The following is an 18,956-nucleotide window of genomic DNA, read 5'->3' as shown; positions in this document are numbered from 1 at the left end:
GTATAGGGTTAATGGTCAGTTACTTAAGAGTGTGGATGAACAAAGGGACCTTGGGGTTCAAATCCATACATCCCTCAAGGTTGCTGCACAGGTTGATAGGGTAGTTAAGGCGGCCTTTGGGATGCTAGGCTTCATTAACAGGGAGATTGAGTTCAAGAGTAGAGAGGTCATGTTGTAACTCTACAAATCTCTGGTGAGACAGCACTTAGAGTATTGTGTTCAATTCTGGTCGCCTCATTATAGGAAGGATGTGGAAGCTATGGAGAGGGTACAGAGGAGATTCACCAGGATGTTGCCTGGTTTGGAGAACAAGTCATATGAAGCAAGGTTAGCAGAGTTGGGACTTTTCTCTTTGGAGCTTATCAGAATGAGAGAGGACTTGATAGAGGTCTATTAGATTATGAGAGGCATGGATAGGGTGGATAGTCAGTACCTGTTTCCCAGGGCACCAATAGCAAACACCAGAGGGCATATGTACAAAATTAAGGGAGGGAAGTTTAGGGGAGACATCAGGGGTAAGTTGTTTTTTTTATATATATAAACACACAGAGGGTTGCGAGCGCCTGGAATGACTTGCCAGGGATGGTGGTGGAGGCTAAAACATTAGGGGTACTTAAGAGCCTCTTGGACAGGCACATGGATGAAAGAAAAATGGAGGGTTATGGAGTAGTGTGGGTTCAGTATTTTTTTTAAGGATTATATGGGTCGGCACAACATGGAGGGCTGAAGGGCCTGTACTGTGCTGTAGTGTTCTATGGTTCTAAGGTACTCTGCCATTCCATGTCATTACAGTTGATAATCTATTCAATACCATACTTCTTCTCTCTCTTCCCTCTCTACCCCCCTCCCCAATATCTCATTATGGCTTTTATATCTAGAAATATATCTGACTAACATATATAAAAGAATAATCAATGACTTGACCTTTGTAGTCCTCTGTTGAGAGAATCTAAAGAGGCCATCTCTCAATTACTCTATTGGCTATAGTAATGAGTAACTGTACCCTAATGAGGTCTCAGGCAAATCTTTAGACTGATAAATTAAGCTAGTCTCAAATCTGGTAATTAATTTCACAAGTCGGTCTCAACTATTCTGGGCACAATCCTGTATCTGTTCTGTGATCCTTGCTGTAAACTTCCTGCATGTTGTTCTGAGGACACGATTAGCTTTTGCTATGAATTCCTTTCCCCAGATGTTAGAATAGTATGATGTTCACAACCTAAGCAAAAGGAACAATTGCGGACCATTCACAATTTGATGCTGACAAGGCTAATCATGGCAGCACAAATTCATGCACAATTAAACCTGGAAACAGGATTTCAAAGATAAGCTAAACAACTAAACAAATCAAATAACTGGGGCTAAAAGCTTAAAAATAAATAGTTGGGTGGGTGGGAGGGGGGGGGGGTTTGAAGACAGCCCGGGTGAGTGAAAATTTAAAATATTACACAGGGCAGTGTAATGAATTGGGTAATGAAGGGAAGTGGATAAGCAAGGCCCAGAGCATTCAAACGTAAAATTATGCCTCTGATGATAATCAGAGCAGAAAATATAAATGCTGAAAAGACAACATTGAAGATTTTAGCTGAATGCATAAAGTATTCATGACAAGACAGTTTAATTAACAGAACAAATTGAAATAAATAGTTACAATCTAAGAGAGATTTAGTTGCAAAGTAACAAAGATTGGGATTTACATATTCTGGGATACTTACCCTTTGGAGTAGATAGAGAAAATGCAAAAGGAGGAAGGACAGCTCTGATAATAAAGAAATAGAGTGAAAGACTTTAACTCATAAAATCAAAGGCATCCAAGTCCCCCAATAATAAGATGTTAGGATCACTACAGATCAAGAAGTCAAAAGGAACAGCAACATAAAACCAGAAGAGCAAGTTAGAGGCCAGTATAATGTAATGTATGCTTATTCCTGACTCGAAGGTGTCCATCATCTGCAAGTTAAGAGCCTAATGGTAAACACTCCACTTGCCTGGATGGTTACAATTTCAACCACTCTCAAAAATTCAAGTATTTCAACATCATCTGAATCAAAGCAGTGTGCTAGACTAACATACCTCACTAACATCAACACAGCATAATTGCATGGCATCCAATGTACCACATACAGAAACTGTAAACAGCCGACAAGTCTAGGACTTCAACACCACTCCAGAACCTACATCCATTATTACCAAGGTAGTTAAGACAGAAGGAATCTGGCAATAGGCCAAACACACATTCCCCAGCTCCTTCCCCTGTAATTCACCATCTGGACAGAAATATATTACCATTCCTTCATTGTCACACAATATGCGAACCATAGAAATTCATTCCAAGAACAACTGGGAATATAGTTTCAACTTAAAGTTCAGAGTTCAATTCTGCAATCATCTGTAAGGAGTCTGTACGTGTTGCCTGTCAAATGTGTGGGTTTTTCCCAGGCGCTGTGGTTTCCTTCCATAGTCCAAAGACACACTGGGTAGTTTAACTGGTCATTGTAAATTGTCCCATGATTAGGTTGGGTGGAAAATCAGGATTGTTGGGGATTGCTGGGGTGGTGTGGCTCATAACGCCAAAAGGGCCTAAACCATGCTGTATTGCTAAATAGAGAATACAACTGGTCAAGATGGATTCAAGCATTGTTGAGATTGATTAGGAAATACTATTTTCAATAGTATGCTCTCATTGCAAAAAAAAAGTCAATTTAAAAATCCATGTTGAAATCTTTTCCAGCCCCATTTCTGTAAGCACCTTCAAACCACTAATACCTCTGGTATCCTCCAATGCCGACCTCTCAAACAACAAAATTTTAAATGTTCCACATACATAAATCTGGGCTCTGAATTTTTCTTCCCAAAACTCTCCCATTTATATTTCCTTCAGAAGAAAAATCAAGCCAACATGATGAATATCAATACATTAACTTATTCTGCACTTGCAGCATTCACATGGATTATAGGATCCAATTACACACATTAAGGACATGAGGATGCAAGAATATGGGCAGGAAGATGCCAGCTGATGTTGCACCAGCATTAAAACAGGGAACAGAACACAAACATATACAGGGCCTTTAACTCACAACATCTCTATTGGACATTATGCTGAATAAAACCAATTCTCTCCTGTGTGTACATGATCTTTATTTGTCCATCCTGCATATTCATGTGTTTATCCAACAACCTCAAACACCACAATCATATTTGCTTACATCACTGTCCCCAGCAACCCATTCCAGGTACATACCGCTCGCCGCATAAAAAATCCTGCCCTACACATCTCCTTCAAACTCTTATGTCATACCACACCTCCCCCACCCCTACACAAACACCATCCCATTAAATGCATGTCTTCTAGCTCGACATTTCTACCCAAGGGAAGACAAGATTCTTAATATCTTCCTTTATCTATGTTTCTCCTAATATTTATAAATGTTTATCAAGTCTCCTCTCCAGACAAAACAACCCAAGTTCATCCAAACTCTTTTTCCTCATACACTCTAATGCAGGCACTATCCTGGTAAACTCCTTCTGCATCCTTTTCAAAGTCTCCAGATCCTTCCTGTAATGAGGCAATACTCCAAATGCATCCTAATTAAAGTTTTATCTAACTGTATACCTGATCTTATATCTCATTTTATTTTCTTGATCTTTCCTCATGTCCCTTCATTTCCTGAATATCCAGAAATCCATTGATCTCTGTTTTGAAGGAATTCAGTGAATGAGCCTCCAGAGCCTTTAGGGAAAGGGAATGCTAATGATACATTATGTTCTGTAAACAAATTCCTCATTTTAACATTAAATGGCCTAACTCTTATCCTGAGACCGATTCTCAGGTTCCAGGCCCCTCAGCCTGTAAGGCCTCTTTCAATATTCATCCTCTAATAAACTTCCAAAATAGCACTTTTACAAAACAATTTAAAGAGAGTTGCAGCTGCAGCACTCTTTTCTCAAATACGAGAAAAGAGATAATCCAAAAGATATTCTAACCTCAAACACGAGAAAATCTGCAGATGCTGCAGATACAAGCAACACACACAAAATACCGGAGGAACTCAGCAGGCCAGACATCATCTATTCCCCCTTTATCTCTTTCATCAATCAACTTCCCAGCTCTTTACTTCACCCCTCCCCCTCACAGTTTCAACTATCAATTACCACCTTGCTCTTCTCCCCCCCCCTGCCCCCATCATCTTACTCTGACTTCTCATCATTTTTTCCCAGTCTTGATTAAGGGTTTTGGCCCAAAACATCAACTGTTTACTCTTTTCCATAGACGCTGCCTGGCCTACCGAGTTCCTCCAGCATTTTGGATGTGTTGCTTAGATATTCTAACCTTATTCTTGTGGTTTACATGAATGACTCGGAAGTACTTAAAGCAGTCTAATGGTCTCCTGGTGTTGGAAAACAATTTTGCAGAATGCCCTCAACGAAGACAATAACATATCAACTGTTTGTTGCACAGGTATTACATTTTCTTATTAACTTTATCAAATACTGATGTACATTCACAATAGTTATTCTATCCCCCCATTATGCTCCTCAAATCTATTTCTTTCCTGGTCTCCACATTGTCTATTGTTCATGGTAGTTCCACGTACAGTCAATGCTCTTCTTTAAATTTCCCATCATTGCCACTTTCCTCAGAAGCAGCCATGTCATCTCTAACTTCCATTTCCTCTTTCTCTTGATGGCCTATGAATAGACTGTAACATCCAACATTTATGCACATCTGAGCTAGAGATCCTTGGATATTCTTCATTAGGAGTTTGAGGAGACTTGGTATGTCACCAACAACTAGCAAATTTCTACACATGTACCATGGAGAGCATTCTAATTGATTGCATCATCTGGTATGAAGGAAGCAATGCACAGGATTGGATAAAAGCTGCAGAAAATTGCAGACTCAGCCAGCTCCATCATGGGCACCAGCCTCCCCAGCATCAAGGACATCTTCAAAAGGCAATAACTCAAAAAAGCAACATCTGTCATTCCGATTCTAAGACCTCCATCATCCAGGAAAAGCCCTCTTCTTATTGCTATCATCAAGGAAGTGGTACAGTTGCCTGAAGACACACACTCAATGTATTGGGAACATCAACATCACCATCAGATTTCTGAATGAACAATAAACCCATGTGCACAACTTCAATATTTTTTTCTTTTTTTTCTCTATTTTTGCACTACTTATTTAATTTTTATATGCATTTCTTATTGCAATTTATAGTTTTTATTATGTATAACAATATTCTGCTGCCACAAAACAACATATTTCACGACATATGCCAGTGACATTAAACTGGATTCTGGTTCTAAATTCTCCATTGAGGATTTTGACCCTGTCACAATACCCAAAGTCACAAATATATCCTGCAAAATTGTGACAAAGGTAAAGCATCACTCTTTATTCTCAAGCTCTTGTTGCTACTTGTCTCCAGTTGGAAAGGACTCACTTGTTTTATTCTGATCTACCTAAGACAAGCTAGCTATATATTTGACTCCCACACCTTTATTTCTGATTTAACATTGACCCTCCTTCCTATTTCTCAGCTAAATGGGGCCCTTTGGCAATTTCATTTCTACATTGATGACATCCATCTCTACCTCACCATACCTCACCTGGCTCCTCACTTTTCTGAATACAGGTTTCCCCCGCTATTCGAAGGTACAGCATTCCTATGAAACCGTTCGTAAGCCGGAATGTCATAAAATGAAGAAGCAATTACCATTTATTTATATGGGAAAAATTTGTGAGCATTTGCAGACCCAAAAACTAACCTACCAAATCATGCCAAATAACACATAAAACCTAAAATAACAGTAACATATAGTAACAGCAAGAATGATCTGATAAATACACAGCCTATATAATGTAGGAATACTTTTCTGCAATTATTGCAGCACTGTTCACTGCAGCGAAAATCTCACGCAAGCACCCGCATCAAAAACACATGGCGCATGTGCTCCCGGCAGAAGCACTCTTTCCAGTAATCTTTAAGCTATGAAGCTATCAAATAACACATAAAAATACACAGCCTATATAAAATAGAAATAATGTATGTACAGTGTAGTTTCACTTACCAGAATCTGGAAGGGAGTGAGCACACTGATGATGGTGTGTTTGGCTAAGTCGTCGGGCTGGTGGGAGGTACACGAGATTGGGGTATCATCTCATCGTCGTCTGTTTCCATCAGGGCAGGCAGGTCACCTTCTTCTTTGTCTGTCTGCCTACGTCAATGTCAAAGGTCGAGTTTCATCGTCTGCTGTGGCTGATGTGGAAGGCTTGAAAAACGACAACATGCTTGACTGCTTAGCTTCGCGCATTTTTCTATCATACAGTTCTTTGTAAGCACTCAAACCATCCTGTAAATATGCCCTAAACCTACGTACCCTTTCAAAATTAAAGTCATACTTTTCTGCAATCATTGCAACGTTGTCAATTGCAGCGAAAATCTCATGCAATTGCTTCCCGTTCAGTTCCTGGACATCTTCACTTTTGGGCCGTTCGCTACTAACTTCGGCTTCAATTGTTATCCTTTCCTCTTCATCAGCTCTTCATCTCTCAGTTCTTGGTCATGGGATGCCAAAACCTCTTCAACATCATCCTCATCAACTTCCACAAACCCTTAGCCAAACTCACTATGTCCTTACTTTGTTCACCAAACTCGAAACGCTTAATTATGTCTAGTTTTACACTAAGCGTAACACCCTTACACGCTCTTTTAGGCTTTTCCGATACCTTAGAACTCATCTTGCTAACGAATTCACAAAATAAATCGACATACAGCACAGATGCTCACAGGCACATGTTTAAGCAATGCAGTTCTGGGGAAGGAGCTTGGCTGCTCGGCACGCTCTGCCTTTTTTCATAACAGTGAAAACACCTTCTGTTAGGGAAAACAGGTAACTAATGTAGGTCTTTCGTAACAGTGAGTTGACGTAAAGCAAACGTTCGAAAAACAGGGGACACCTGTATTCCTTTTAGTTGTCTGACATCCAGTTTTGGATGAGCAAAGATTTCCTCCACTAAACATTGGCAAGTGAAAGCCTTTTTTAATTAAAAAACATCCCCTTTAATAATATCTGTTCACTGACAACTACATTCCTTACCATGGCAACTGACTGAGACTAAATGAGATCATTTGCAGCCTTAGTGACATACTTGGTCCTGGGACGAAGCTTCAAAGCACAATGTCTCCTTAACCATTATCCATTTCCTCTCTGTTTTGCCTGGTCCCAGGTCGCAACTGAATTTAGGGTAAAACTTTCATTCATGCTTTACCTCCATTCTGATTCTTCAAGTGCACACCCAGTCAGCCTTTCTTTCTACTCTATAAAACTGAGAGCATCCAAGACACTTATAAGCACAACCTGCCTTTTGTCATGCCCCCTACATCCATTAATACTGTACCTATTGATTCAGACTCCCATATAAGCAATATCACAATCTAAAAATTCCCATCTTCATTCTGAAAACACCCTATCCTGTAAAAATGCTATTCCCTTTCCTCAGTTTTGTTGCCTTCACATCAGCTCCCAGAATGTGGCTTTCTGTTTCAGAACATCAGAGATGTCCTCCTTTAAGGAACTCCCTCCCCTCTGCTATTGATGTTGCCCTCACCCATATCTCCATTTCCCGTACATCTGTGCTCATCCCACCTTCCCACTGCCTTAATAGTGATCGAGTCCTCTTGTCCTTACCTAAAACCCCATTGCCTTCCGTATCCAATGCATTATCCTCCACATCTTGCACCATCTTCAAAGGTATCCTACCACTAAATGTACCTTTACCTCCTCCCACCTCCCACTACCTCCCCTTTCCACAAGGATTGATCCCACACAATTCCCTTGTCCATTCCTCCCTCCTGAAAAATCTCCCTTCAGGCATTTATCCCTGCAAGCAATCTACTGTAAGTGCTACACCTGCTCTTACACCTCTTCCCTCTGTCCCAGTCAGTGCCTCAAACAGTCCTTCCAGGTGAGGCAACACTTCACCTGCTAATCTGCTGTGATTGTCTATTGTGTCCAGTGCTCCTGATGTAGCATTCTCTACATTGGTGAGACCTGTCATAAATTGGGGGACCACTTCATTGAGCACTTCCACACCATCTGCCACTGGGACTTCCCAGTGGTCAAATATTTTAATTCTCATTCAGATGTGTTGGTCCATGACCTCCTCGTGTCAAGATGAGGCCACCCTCAGGGTGGAGGAGCAACACCATACTCGGTCTACGTAGCCTCTAACTTGATGGCATGATTATAGATTTCTCCTTCCAATAAACAAACACCACTTCTCCCCCCCCCCCCACCTCTTCTATTCCCCACTCTGATCTTTCACTTCTTCTCACCATTTCTTTCCCTTGGGTCCCGTCCTCCTTCCCTTTCTCCTATGGCCTGCTCTCCTCTTTTATCAGAGTCTTTCTTCTCCAGCCTTGACCTTCCCCACCCACCTGGGTACAACTATCACATTCCAGCTGGTCTCCTTCCCCTCCCTCCTACCTTTTGATTCTGGCATCTTTCTTCTCACTCCTGAAGAAGGGTCTCAGCCCAAAATGTTGACTGATTATTCTTTTCCATAAATGGGGGGGGGGGTGTATTTGTTTTGCTTTGGAGTTCCAGCATCTACAGGCTTTCTTGTGTTGATGAAATACTACTGGAAAATTGCTTTCAATTCTGGTTACACATGATAGTAAGAATTGAAGGCTTTAGAACAAAAGATTAATGAGAATGATTCCCAGGCAGCGGTATGACAGGGGTAGGTTAGAAAGGCTGGGACAGTCTTATTTTTTTAAAGAAGAAAAGGCAGAGGACCACTTGGGCATAGAATGTTGCTGAGGTTCTAAAGAAGAACTTAAATTGTTTTGATTCATTATACATCTACCAGTAATACTGAGAAACTACTTCATGATAGGTGATTACAGCAGCCACATTGTGCAGTTCTGACCTACAAAAAGAAGTCACTCTTTTCAGATGTTAAAAATGAAAATGGGAGATGGTGGAAATGCACTTATGAACTTGACAGTCCTATTTGTGCAATGCCAGCATTTCCTGATGCTTTAGATTTGCAAAAACATTTACTATTCTCTATTGCTGAATCTGTTAACAAACAACAGCTGGTAGTTAAGCAATGCCTTGATTTTAAAATTCTCACCCCTCACCCCAATTTCAAGTTCATCCATACACTGAATTCATTCTCACAATGATAAAGCCAAAAACACTACAAGGATACTTGCTGTCCTCCAATTATCTTAGTTTGCTCAACACCAAATATAACTACAGTGTCATATTGACAGCTTTCTCTTCAACTAACATCTCCATCTCTTTTGTCCTTTCAGATGTTCCTTAGAACATACCTCTTTGATCAAACTTTTGGTCATCTGCTCTTATATTTTCTGTGTGATTTAGTGTCTAATTTGAATAATGCTCTTATAAAATTTCTATATCTATTGCTTTGTTGCCTTCAATATTCTATACTTAAGGCAACAATGAAATGTAACTTCTATATTGTTTTTGCTTCATTAAGTTGCATGAGAGCTATTGGGGTGGGTATAGGAAAGAAGAGAAAATCAGCTTAATGCTGATTAATTTCCACTAAAACCCTGAATAATGGCAGACAATTTATAAAGTTACACAAGAGTGTGCAGTTGAGATTACAAGGGCATTGCCATGATTAGAAACTAGTTATGAGAAAAGATTAAGGTTTTTTTTAAACTTTGTAACAGAAGCCGAAGGAAGACTTGATGGAAGTGACTAAAATTTACAAGTAACATTAAAATAAAGGACTTTTTCATCACTTTCCTCGTTCTAATGAAGGTTGCTGACCCAAAATATTGACCGTGTTTCTCTCTAGAAGCTGCCTGACACACTGAATACTTCTGGCATTTTCTGTCCTTTGATTTCTAGCATCTGCAGATTTTTTCCTTCATGCACATTTAGTGACTGAGACATAAATTTCCCTTGTATACTCTTCCATTTCTAATCCCCAGATAAGCAAACTTAAACAATATTTGCTTTGATAAAACACTACATTTGCAGGGTTAGTATTTTTTTGAAAGAATCAACAATTTTACTTACAAGAAATCAGCACTTTGTCGTAAAATATGTTCAAAAGCATTGTGTAAATACATAACAACCACTGAAAACAAATTAAATGTTATTCATTGTGAAACCGTATATCTGAAACTCATATTTCTAAGCCAAGAGAGACTATTTGAAATAACCTATGATTGCCCAAAAAAGAATTCCACATGGAATGACATAATACAACCTATAATGCTGCTCCACCTCCACTTACATTTTAGTAAAAATTGGGAAGTGATCTAAATCATAAAGGTTGGAATCACAATAAAATTTGCACATAATGGTGCTGTAGCGTTGTGCTACACACAGCACTAAAATTACGACAGGGAGTCGGTAACTGCAGTCGAAGGAAAAAAACTTTATTCGAAAACTTCAGCCTCACTTTTAAGCCTCCCTCAACCTGCCCCCCGCGGCGCAGAGGCTCCAAAGCTCTGTGCTCGCAAACCCCCATAGGCTATCTAAATGTGAGTCGGTTCAGATGTGACAGGAAATGGGTCGCCACATAATCCCCCCACCCCCAGAACCGGCGATACACCCCCCAATGTCCACAGTCTGGGCCAGACTGCTTGGAAGGTCGGCCTCTGCGCCGAGGTGCCGGAAACTCAGCTGGTTGCGCCAGGTCCACATGGGCCGGTTTGAGGCGGTCCACCGTGAAAACCTCCTCTTTCCCCCCAACGTCCAACACGAACGTGTACCCGTTGTTCCGGAGCACCATAAACGGCCCCTCGTATGGCCGCTGCAGCGGCGGCCGATGCCCGCCCCTTTGTACAAACACAAACTTACAGTTCTGTAGGTCTTTGGGTATGCAGGTCGGGTGCCGCCCGTGCTGTGAAGTGGGTATGGGGGCCAGGTTACCGAGCTTCTCGCGTAGTCTGCCCAGGACTGCTGCGGGATCTTCCTCTTGCCCCCTTGGGGCTGGTAGGAACTCCCCGGGGACGACCAGGGGCGCGCCGTATACCAACTCGGCCGACGAGGCGTGCAGGTCGTCCTTGGGCGCTGTGCGGATGCCGAGTAGGACCCAGGGAAGCTCGTCCGCCCAGTTGGCTCCTCGCAGGCGGGCCATGAGGGCCGACTTCAGGTGACGGTGGAAACGCTCCACTAGCCCTTTCGACTGTGGGTGGTAGGCAGTGGTGTGGTGCAGCTGAGTCCCCAAAAGGCTGGCCATAGCTGACCACAGGCTGGAGGTGAACTGGGCGCCTCTGTCGGAGGTAATGTGGGCTGGTACACCAAAGCGAGATATCCAGGTGGCGATCAGGGCTCGGGCGCAAGATTCGGAGGTGGTGTCGGTGAGCGGGACCGCCTCTGGCCATCTTGTGAACCGGTCCACAATAGTCAGGAGGTGCCGCGCTCCGCGCGACACTGGCAGGGGGCCCACAATATCCACATGAATGTGGTCGAAATGCCGGTGGGCGGGATGGAACTGCTGCGGTGGGGCTTTGGTGTGCCGCTGCACCTTGGCCGTCTGGCAGTGCATGCACATTTTGGCCCATTCACTGACCTGTTTGCGGAGTCCGTGCCAAACGAACCTGCTGGAAACCATCCGGACAGTTGTCCGGATGGAGGGATGCGCCAAGTTATGAATGGAGTCGAAAACGCGGCGCTGCCAGGCTGTCGGGACGACGGGACGGGGCTGGCCGGTGGCGACGTCACAGAGTAGGGTCCTCTCACCCAGGCCCACGGGGAGGTCCTGGAGCTGCAAACCGGAGACTGCGGTTCTGTAACTCGGAATCTCCTCATCCGCCTGCTGCGCCTCTGCCAGTGCCTCAAAGTCTACCCCTTGGGAAAGGGCATGAACGGTAGGGCGAGAGAGCGCATCCGCCACGACATTGTCCTTACCCGAGACGTGCCGGACATCCGTCGTGTATTCAGAGATGTAGGACAGGTGGCGTTGCTGGCGGGACGACCAGGGATCGGACGCTTTCGTAAACACAAAGGTAAGCGGTTTGTGGTCCGTGAGCGCGGTGAAGGGCCGACCTTCTAGGAAGTACCTGAAATGCCGGATTGCCAGGTAGAGCGCCAACAGTTCCCGGTCGAAAGCACTGTATTTGAGCTCGGGTGGTCGCAGGTGTTTGCTGAAAAACGCCAGGGGTTGCCAGCGACCTGCGATGAGTTGCTCCAGCACCCCACCGACTGCCGTGTTTGATGCGTCCACTGTGAGGGCGGTAGGGGCGTCCATTCTGGGATGTACTAGCATTGCGGCGTTCGCCAAAGCTTCTTTCGTTTGAACGAAAGCGGCGGCGGACTCCTCGTCCCAGGTAATGTCCTTGCTCGGACCAGACATCAGGGCGAACAGGGGGCGCATGATCCGGGCAGCTGAAGGGAGGAAGCGGCGGTAGAAATTGACCATACCAACGAATTCCTGAAGGCCTTTGATCGTGCTGGGTCGGGGAAAGAGGGGGACCGCATCTACCTTAGCGGGCAGAGGGGTTGCCCCGTCTTTAGTAATCCTGTGGCCCAGGAAGTCAATGGTATCGAGTCCAACTGGCATTTGGCGGGGTTGATTGTAAGACCGTACTCACTCAGTCGGGCGCAGAGTTGACGGAGGTGGGACAGATGCTCCTGATGACTGCTGCTGGCTATGAGGATGTCATCCAAATAGATAAACGAGAAGTCCAGGTCCTGTCCCACTGCGTCCATTAACCGCTGGAACGTCTGTGCGGCATTCTTCAGGCCGAACGGCATGCGGAGGAACTCGAAAAGGCCAAACGGGGTGATGAGAGCCGTTTTGGGGACGTCGTCAGGATGCATCAGGATTTGATGGTACCCTCGGACGAGGTCTACCTTGGAGAAGATCTGTGCGCCGTGCAGGTTTGCTGCAAAGTCCTGAATGTGCGGCACAGGGTAGCGGTCCGGTGTGGTAGCCTCGTTCAGCCTGCGGTAGTCGCCGCACGGTCTCCAGCCCCCCGTCGCTTTGGGCACCATGTGCAGGGGGGAGGCCCATGGGCTGTCGGACCGCCGGATGATCCCCAATTCCTCCATCCTCTGGAACTCCTCCTTCGCCAGTCGGAGCTTGTCCGGGGGAAGCCGCCGAGCGCGGGCATGGAGGGGTGGTCCCTGGGTCGGGATGTGGTGCTGTACGCCGTGCCTGGGCATGGCCGCTGTGAACTGCGGTGCCAGAACCGATGGGAAATCCGCCAGGACCCTGGTGAAGTCGTTGTCGGACAGCGTGATGGAGCCGAGGTGAGGGGTTGGCAACTGGGCTGCACCCAGGGAGAACGTCTGAAAGGTCTCGGCGTGTACCAGTCTCTTCCTGGGCAGATCGACCAGTAGGCTGTGAGCCCGCAAAAAATCCGCACCCAGAAGCGGTTGGGCTACGGCGGCCAGTGTGAAGTCCCACGTGAACTGGCTGGAGCCGAACTGTAGCTGCACCTGACGGGTGCCATAGGTCCTTACTGTGCTGCCATTCACGGCCCTCAGGGGGGGACCCAGTGCCCTGCTGCGGGTGTCGTAACTCGTCGGAGGTAAAACGCTGATCTCAGCCCCAGTATCGACCAAAAACCGGCATCCCGACCTTCTATCCCACACATACAGGAGGCTATCCCGATGGCCAGCCGCCATAGCCATCAGCGGCGGCTGGCCCTGGCGTTTCCCAGGAACTTGCAGGGTGGGCGACAACGGCGGGCTTCTGCGCCCCACAGCTGGTGGTAGAAGCACCAGTGTTCATTGGGCCGGGGGTTGGCGGGCTCTGCGACCGGGCCTGGACTGGTTTGCTGCTGGGAGCGTGGCTGGGAGATCTGTGCGATGGACGCCCCGCTCACCTTTTTGGCGTTCCACAGCAAGTCCGCCCGGGCTGCCACCTTCCGGGGGGTCACTGAAATCCGCGTCGGACAGCAGCAGGCGTATGTCCTCGGGCAGCTGCTCCAGGAATGCCTGCTCAAACATGAGGGAGTGTGTGTGTCCGTCGGCAAGAGACAACATCTCATTCATTAAAGCCGATGGAGGTCTGTCGCCCAAGCCATCCAGGAGCAGTAAACGGGCAGCCCGCTCGCGCCGTGAGAGTCCGAAAGTCCTGAGGAGCAGGGCTTTGAATTCCGTGTACTTGCCGTCTGCCGGGGGCGACTGTACGAACTCCGCGACCTGGGCCGCTGTGTCCTGGTCGAGGGAGCTCACCACATAGTAGTAGTGGGTGTCTTCTGAGGTGATCTGGCGAACGTGGAATTGGGCTTCGGCTTGCTGGAACCATAGGTTCGGGCGCTGTGTCCAGAAACCCGGCAGTTTCAACGAAACCGCATGAACAGAGGTGGCGTCGGTCATTTCTGGTCCAAAAATCATTTGGACTGTCGGGGTCACCAATTGTAGCGGTGTGCTACACGCAGCGCTAAAATTACGACACGGAGTCGGTAACTGCAGTCAAAGGAAAAAAACTTTATTCGAAATCTTCAGCCTCACTTTTAAGCCTCCCTCAACCTGCCCCCCGCGGCGCAGAGGCTCCAAAGCTCTGTGCTCGCAAACCCCCGTAGGCTATCTAATTGTGAGTCGGCTCGGATGTGCCAGGAAATGGGTCGCCACAGTGCTTCCAAATATGGCGTAATGTCAGAGCAAGAGGTATTAGGTCAGATGACCAAAAGTTTGATTAAAGAGGTACGTTTTAAATGACTTTCTTAAAATATATTCCAGAGGCCAGGGACTTGGTAGTTGAAGACACAGAAGTTAATGTTTGAATAATTAAAACCGAAGAAAAAATTAAAGGAGCACAGATCTCAGTTCACAGGGAGCTCGGCCAAAAGGGAACTACTGTAGCGGTGTGCTACACGCAGCGCTAAAATTACGACACGGAGTCAGTAACTGCAGTCGAAGGAAAAACTTTATTCGAAATCTTCAGCCTCACTTTTAAGCCTCCCTCAACCTGCCCCCCATGGCGCAGAGGCTCCAAAGCTCTGTGCTCGTAAACCCCCGTAGGCTATCTAATTGTGAGTCGGTTCGGATGTGCCAGGAAATGGGTCGCCACACTACTACATTTGTAACTTGCTTTAAATATACTTAATTTAAGCTCTGGATGCAGGGTTTACTGGAAATACTCACACACCTTGGGATGCAGGCAGGATACCAATTTGAACATTATAGTTCTTCTGGTGAAGCTCTACAATATTGTGGTGTAGAAAGTTCCAGGATTTGCACCAACAAAGGAGAAATGACAATAGATTTCCAAGTAACAGCTAGCAACAGTCTTTTCCCCAATATTCACCCTGGGTCAGGGCTCCCAAACTGGGGTCCAAAGATCCCTTGCTTAATGGCATTGATCCATGGCATAAAAAGATTGAGAACCCCTACCCAAAGTGAAGTCCAAGACCAGGGGTGTAGGCAGCGATATCAGCTGAGAGAGAAAATATTTAAAAGGGTTGTAAGTTGCAACCCCACAAAAGTGTAACTTTTTCCACACAGAGGGTGGTCATGTAGAACAAATATCCAAAAAAAATTAATATTTAAAGTAATGTGGACAGGTGCATTAAGGAACAAGGTTGAGGGATATGGGTTGAATGTAGGAAGTTGAAACTAGTTGGGTGAGCACCACTGTCATCATGGACCGCTTGGCCAAAAATGTGTATGCATGCTATAATTGCTCTAGAACTCAAAGTCAGGATACTGTGCTAACTGCAAGAAAATATGCAGGTAATAGTGTCACAAGAGACTGCAGATGCAAAAACAGATCAGTGGGTTGAGGAGCATCTGTGGAAGCAAAGGAATATTCAATGGTTCAAGTCCTGACCCTATAGGTCATAAACTGAAACATCGAGCATCCCTTTGCCTCTACAGATGTTTCCTGACTCCCTGAGTTCCTTCATTTTGAAACAGGTAGGAGTGTACTCTCTTGTCCTTTCTGATGAGAGAAATTGCAGGTATAGAAGGTGCTGTCAGAGTAATTTTGGAGACTCCAATGCAACAGCATATAACATACCATTGAGCAAAGGTGGCAGAGGGAATGAATACTCAAACTGATAGATGGAGTGCCAGTCAAGTGGACTGATTTGTTGTTGCACTCCTACAAGCAAGTACAGAGTGTTCCATCATGCTCCTGATCCATGCCTTGTAGATCGTGGAGTGAAATGGCAAATCATTTGCCACAGGATGCCCATCCTCTGATCTGCCATATTATTTATGCGGCTGACTTATTGAGTTGAGTTCCTGACAAATGTTGACCTGAAGTTCATGACAATGAGGAATTCTGAGATGGCACTGGCAATGAATGCTAAATGTAGATGGCTAGAATCCTTCACGATTGCTCACCTAGAACTTTGACTGCACAAATATTCCCATCACTTATCAGCTCATGTCTGAATGCAGGCCAGGATTTCTTGCATACTATCATGAAGATCCTATGAGTCATTCCATCACTACCTAAAAGGGAAGAAGCTCAGCTGGCTTGACCTTTGTCATTGCTCTCAGAAATTTTGCAGTGAAGTCCAAAATGCTAGACCCCCAAAAACCACAACCTACTTCCTTTGGACATAAAACATCCTCATAGTTAGAATCGTTTTAGCACAACTAAAAGTGGCCTGTCCCATTCAATAAGATCACAATATGCACTTGACTTCAATTTTACCTAGACTCCCTATGTCACACTCAAGTCAAATACCACCTCAATGCCAAGTGGAGTCACCAGAATGCCAGTTTTGGAATTTAGTTGTTCAATCACATGTAGGCCAAAGTCGCAATGAGGTCCAAAGATGTGTGAAATTGTGAATACTAAACGGGTCATCAGTGAGCAGGTTATGCCCCTCGATATCACTGTTGATCCCTTCAAGCGCTTTCCTCATAATTGTGTGATGACAGAAAGATCTGACAGTAATGGGATATGTCCTGTTTTTTTGTGTAGAGGACAAATTTGAACAATTTTTCCATTGCTTAACCAGAAGCCAATCATGTTCAGGGATGACAGATGTACAGAGTTTGTTGCAAGTTAGAACCTGGACAGTCAATCTCAAACATACAGTGGCAATATAGATGCCAGCCATGAATTTGTTAGAATAACCATACCCAGTGCACAGAAATCTCTTGGTATCACTATTTGATCCAAATTATGTACCTTATATAAGAGACTTTGAAATTGTCTAAATGTAATCTGGATCTACAAAGAAAAAACATTGCAAATTATGGATGCCAAAAGCCCTGAAGGTGCATGTAATTCAACCACTGATATGTAGAACAATAAGTAGTACGCCAAGCACATAAACTCTTAGTACAATATAATCCTTCCATTTCACGTGTCTGTCTAGCAAAATTACATCAATTCTATACTGATTGTATTAGCAATTTATCCATTTGAGATCCCTCAGTGGTTATACAATATGGTTTTCAGAACTGTAAGTAAGTTCAATAATCTTCCCTCTGTAAACCTCAGCCTCTCCTGACTGTTGTCCACTGATCCTTGATGGAAACACTTATGGAAGTAGTCACTGACCTGAAACATTAACCCTGCTTCTGTCTCTCCATAGATGCTGCCTGGCCCGGTGAGTACTTCTAGCAAGCCTTAATTATATCCAACTCACAGCAGTTAAGAGTATGTTGCAAAAATAAAAACAAATCCTCCAAAGATTAAGTGAAAAAATTAGCCACAATTACAATTTATTAGAGAACTCGCCACTTTATTGTTATACTTTTCTTCTTCATAGATAATATCAGCAATGGGCAATCAGCCTAGTACATGCGATTTTCAAGAGTAGAGAATTAAAGCATAATATATACCATTTTATAGTATATAATGTGCTACAATATAGGACAGCATGGTAGTGTAGTGGTTAGTGTAACACTTTACAGTACAGGTTCAGTTCCCATTGCTGCCTGTAAGAAGTCTGTATGTTCTCCCCATGACTGCGTGGGTTTCCTCTGGGTGCTCCGGTTTCCTCCCACAACCCAAAGATGTTGGTAGATTAATTGGACATTATAAATTGTCCCGTGATTAGTAAAGCATAAAGCAGTAAAGTTCCTCCCGTGATTATACTAATGTTAAATTGGTGGGTTGCTGTGCAGAGTGGCCAGAAGGGCCAAAAGGGCCTAATCCATGCTGTATCTCAATAATATACGAGCTACCACATTATCAAATATAATGCATGATTAGGAAAATGAATTTACCAGCAGTAAAGCCTTTACAAGAACATTTTGTTAAATGTCATTGCTGAACTTCAGCGAAATTTACCTGATATCCACAAATGACTAAAATATTGATCAAGAGGATGAACATGCCCTCAGAGTAACACAAATCATCAAACGTTCCAATTTACGTTACTAGACAGTATGCAAGGAACATCAGTGTTATTTTCTGGCATTTGAAAATTAACTACATTAAATCTTTATGCCAAGCCCGAAACAAAGTTCCACATGAAAGCGGGGTAAATTATTCAATTTCTCCACTGCATTTGTGGGACTGACCAGAATTACTCTGCCCTCATTCACAGCACAAGTGCTGAAACCCTAGGCAAATCCACTTCTTGGTACAGATAATAGGTGGATATTGCTTTCACAACTGCAACACAGATCATATCAAATATTGTGAGGCAAGCTGGCAAAAAAAAGAATCTGCTTTAAATTATTCCCTTAGCATCTGTGATTCAGAAGATCAAACAGTTTAAATTCTCTGCCAAAAAGAGACAGCAATCATTTCAAACTCTAACTTGCATTTTTATCCTTCCAAAATCTAGAAACGTAATGAAAGCAACATAATAGCCTCCTTCTGATTCGTTAGACCAAACTCAAAGCGGGTAATAATATCAGAAGTATTACATATGTAAATATAAAGAACGCAGAATAATACAGAAATATGGTTCCGCCCTTTAATTTCTGCTAAACATATTTATCATAGAATTAATACAACTGGACTTATTTATTTTAATAAACCCCTATCATTACGCAAATAAATTTAAATATAAATTTCATCCTTCACA

The 18,956-nt window shown here is 44.2% G+C and overlaps 1 protein-coding gene across 2 annotated transcripts in view; it reads right to left on the bottom strand.

Annotated features, from left to right (window-relative positions):
• Window positions 1-18,956, bottom strand: part of peak1 (pseudopodium-enriched atypical kinase 1) — a 241,236-nt gene that overhangs the window by 221,501 nt on the left and 779 nt on the right. Inside the window, exon 2 of one of the 2 annotated variants that reach the window (XM_059946658.1) lies at window positions 6,079-6,279. The exons of the other annotated variant lie outside the window; for it this stretch is intronic. The gene's annotated coding sequence lies outside the window, so the exon portion shown is untranslated. The remainder of the gene's footprint in view (window positions 1-6,078; window positions 6,280-18,956) is intronic. 2 annotated transcript variants of the gene reach the window in all.

Source organism: Hypanus sabinus, chromosome 21 (assembly GCF_030144855.1).
Source record: "Hypanus sabinus isolate sHypSab1 chromosome 21, sHypSab1.hap1, whole genome shotgun sequence".
NCBI classification, from domain to species: domain Eukaryota; kingdom Metazoa; phylum Chordata; class Chondrichthyes; order Myliobatiformes; family Dasyatidae; genus Hypanus; species Hypanus sabinus.
This window is presented reverse-complemented; position numbering and strand designations above follow the sequence as displayed.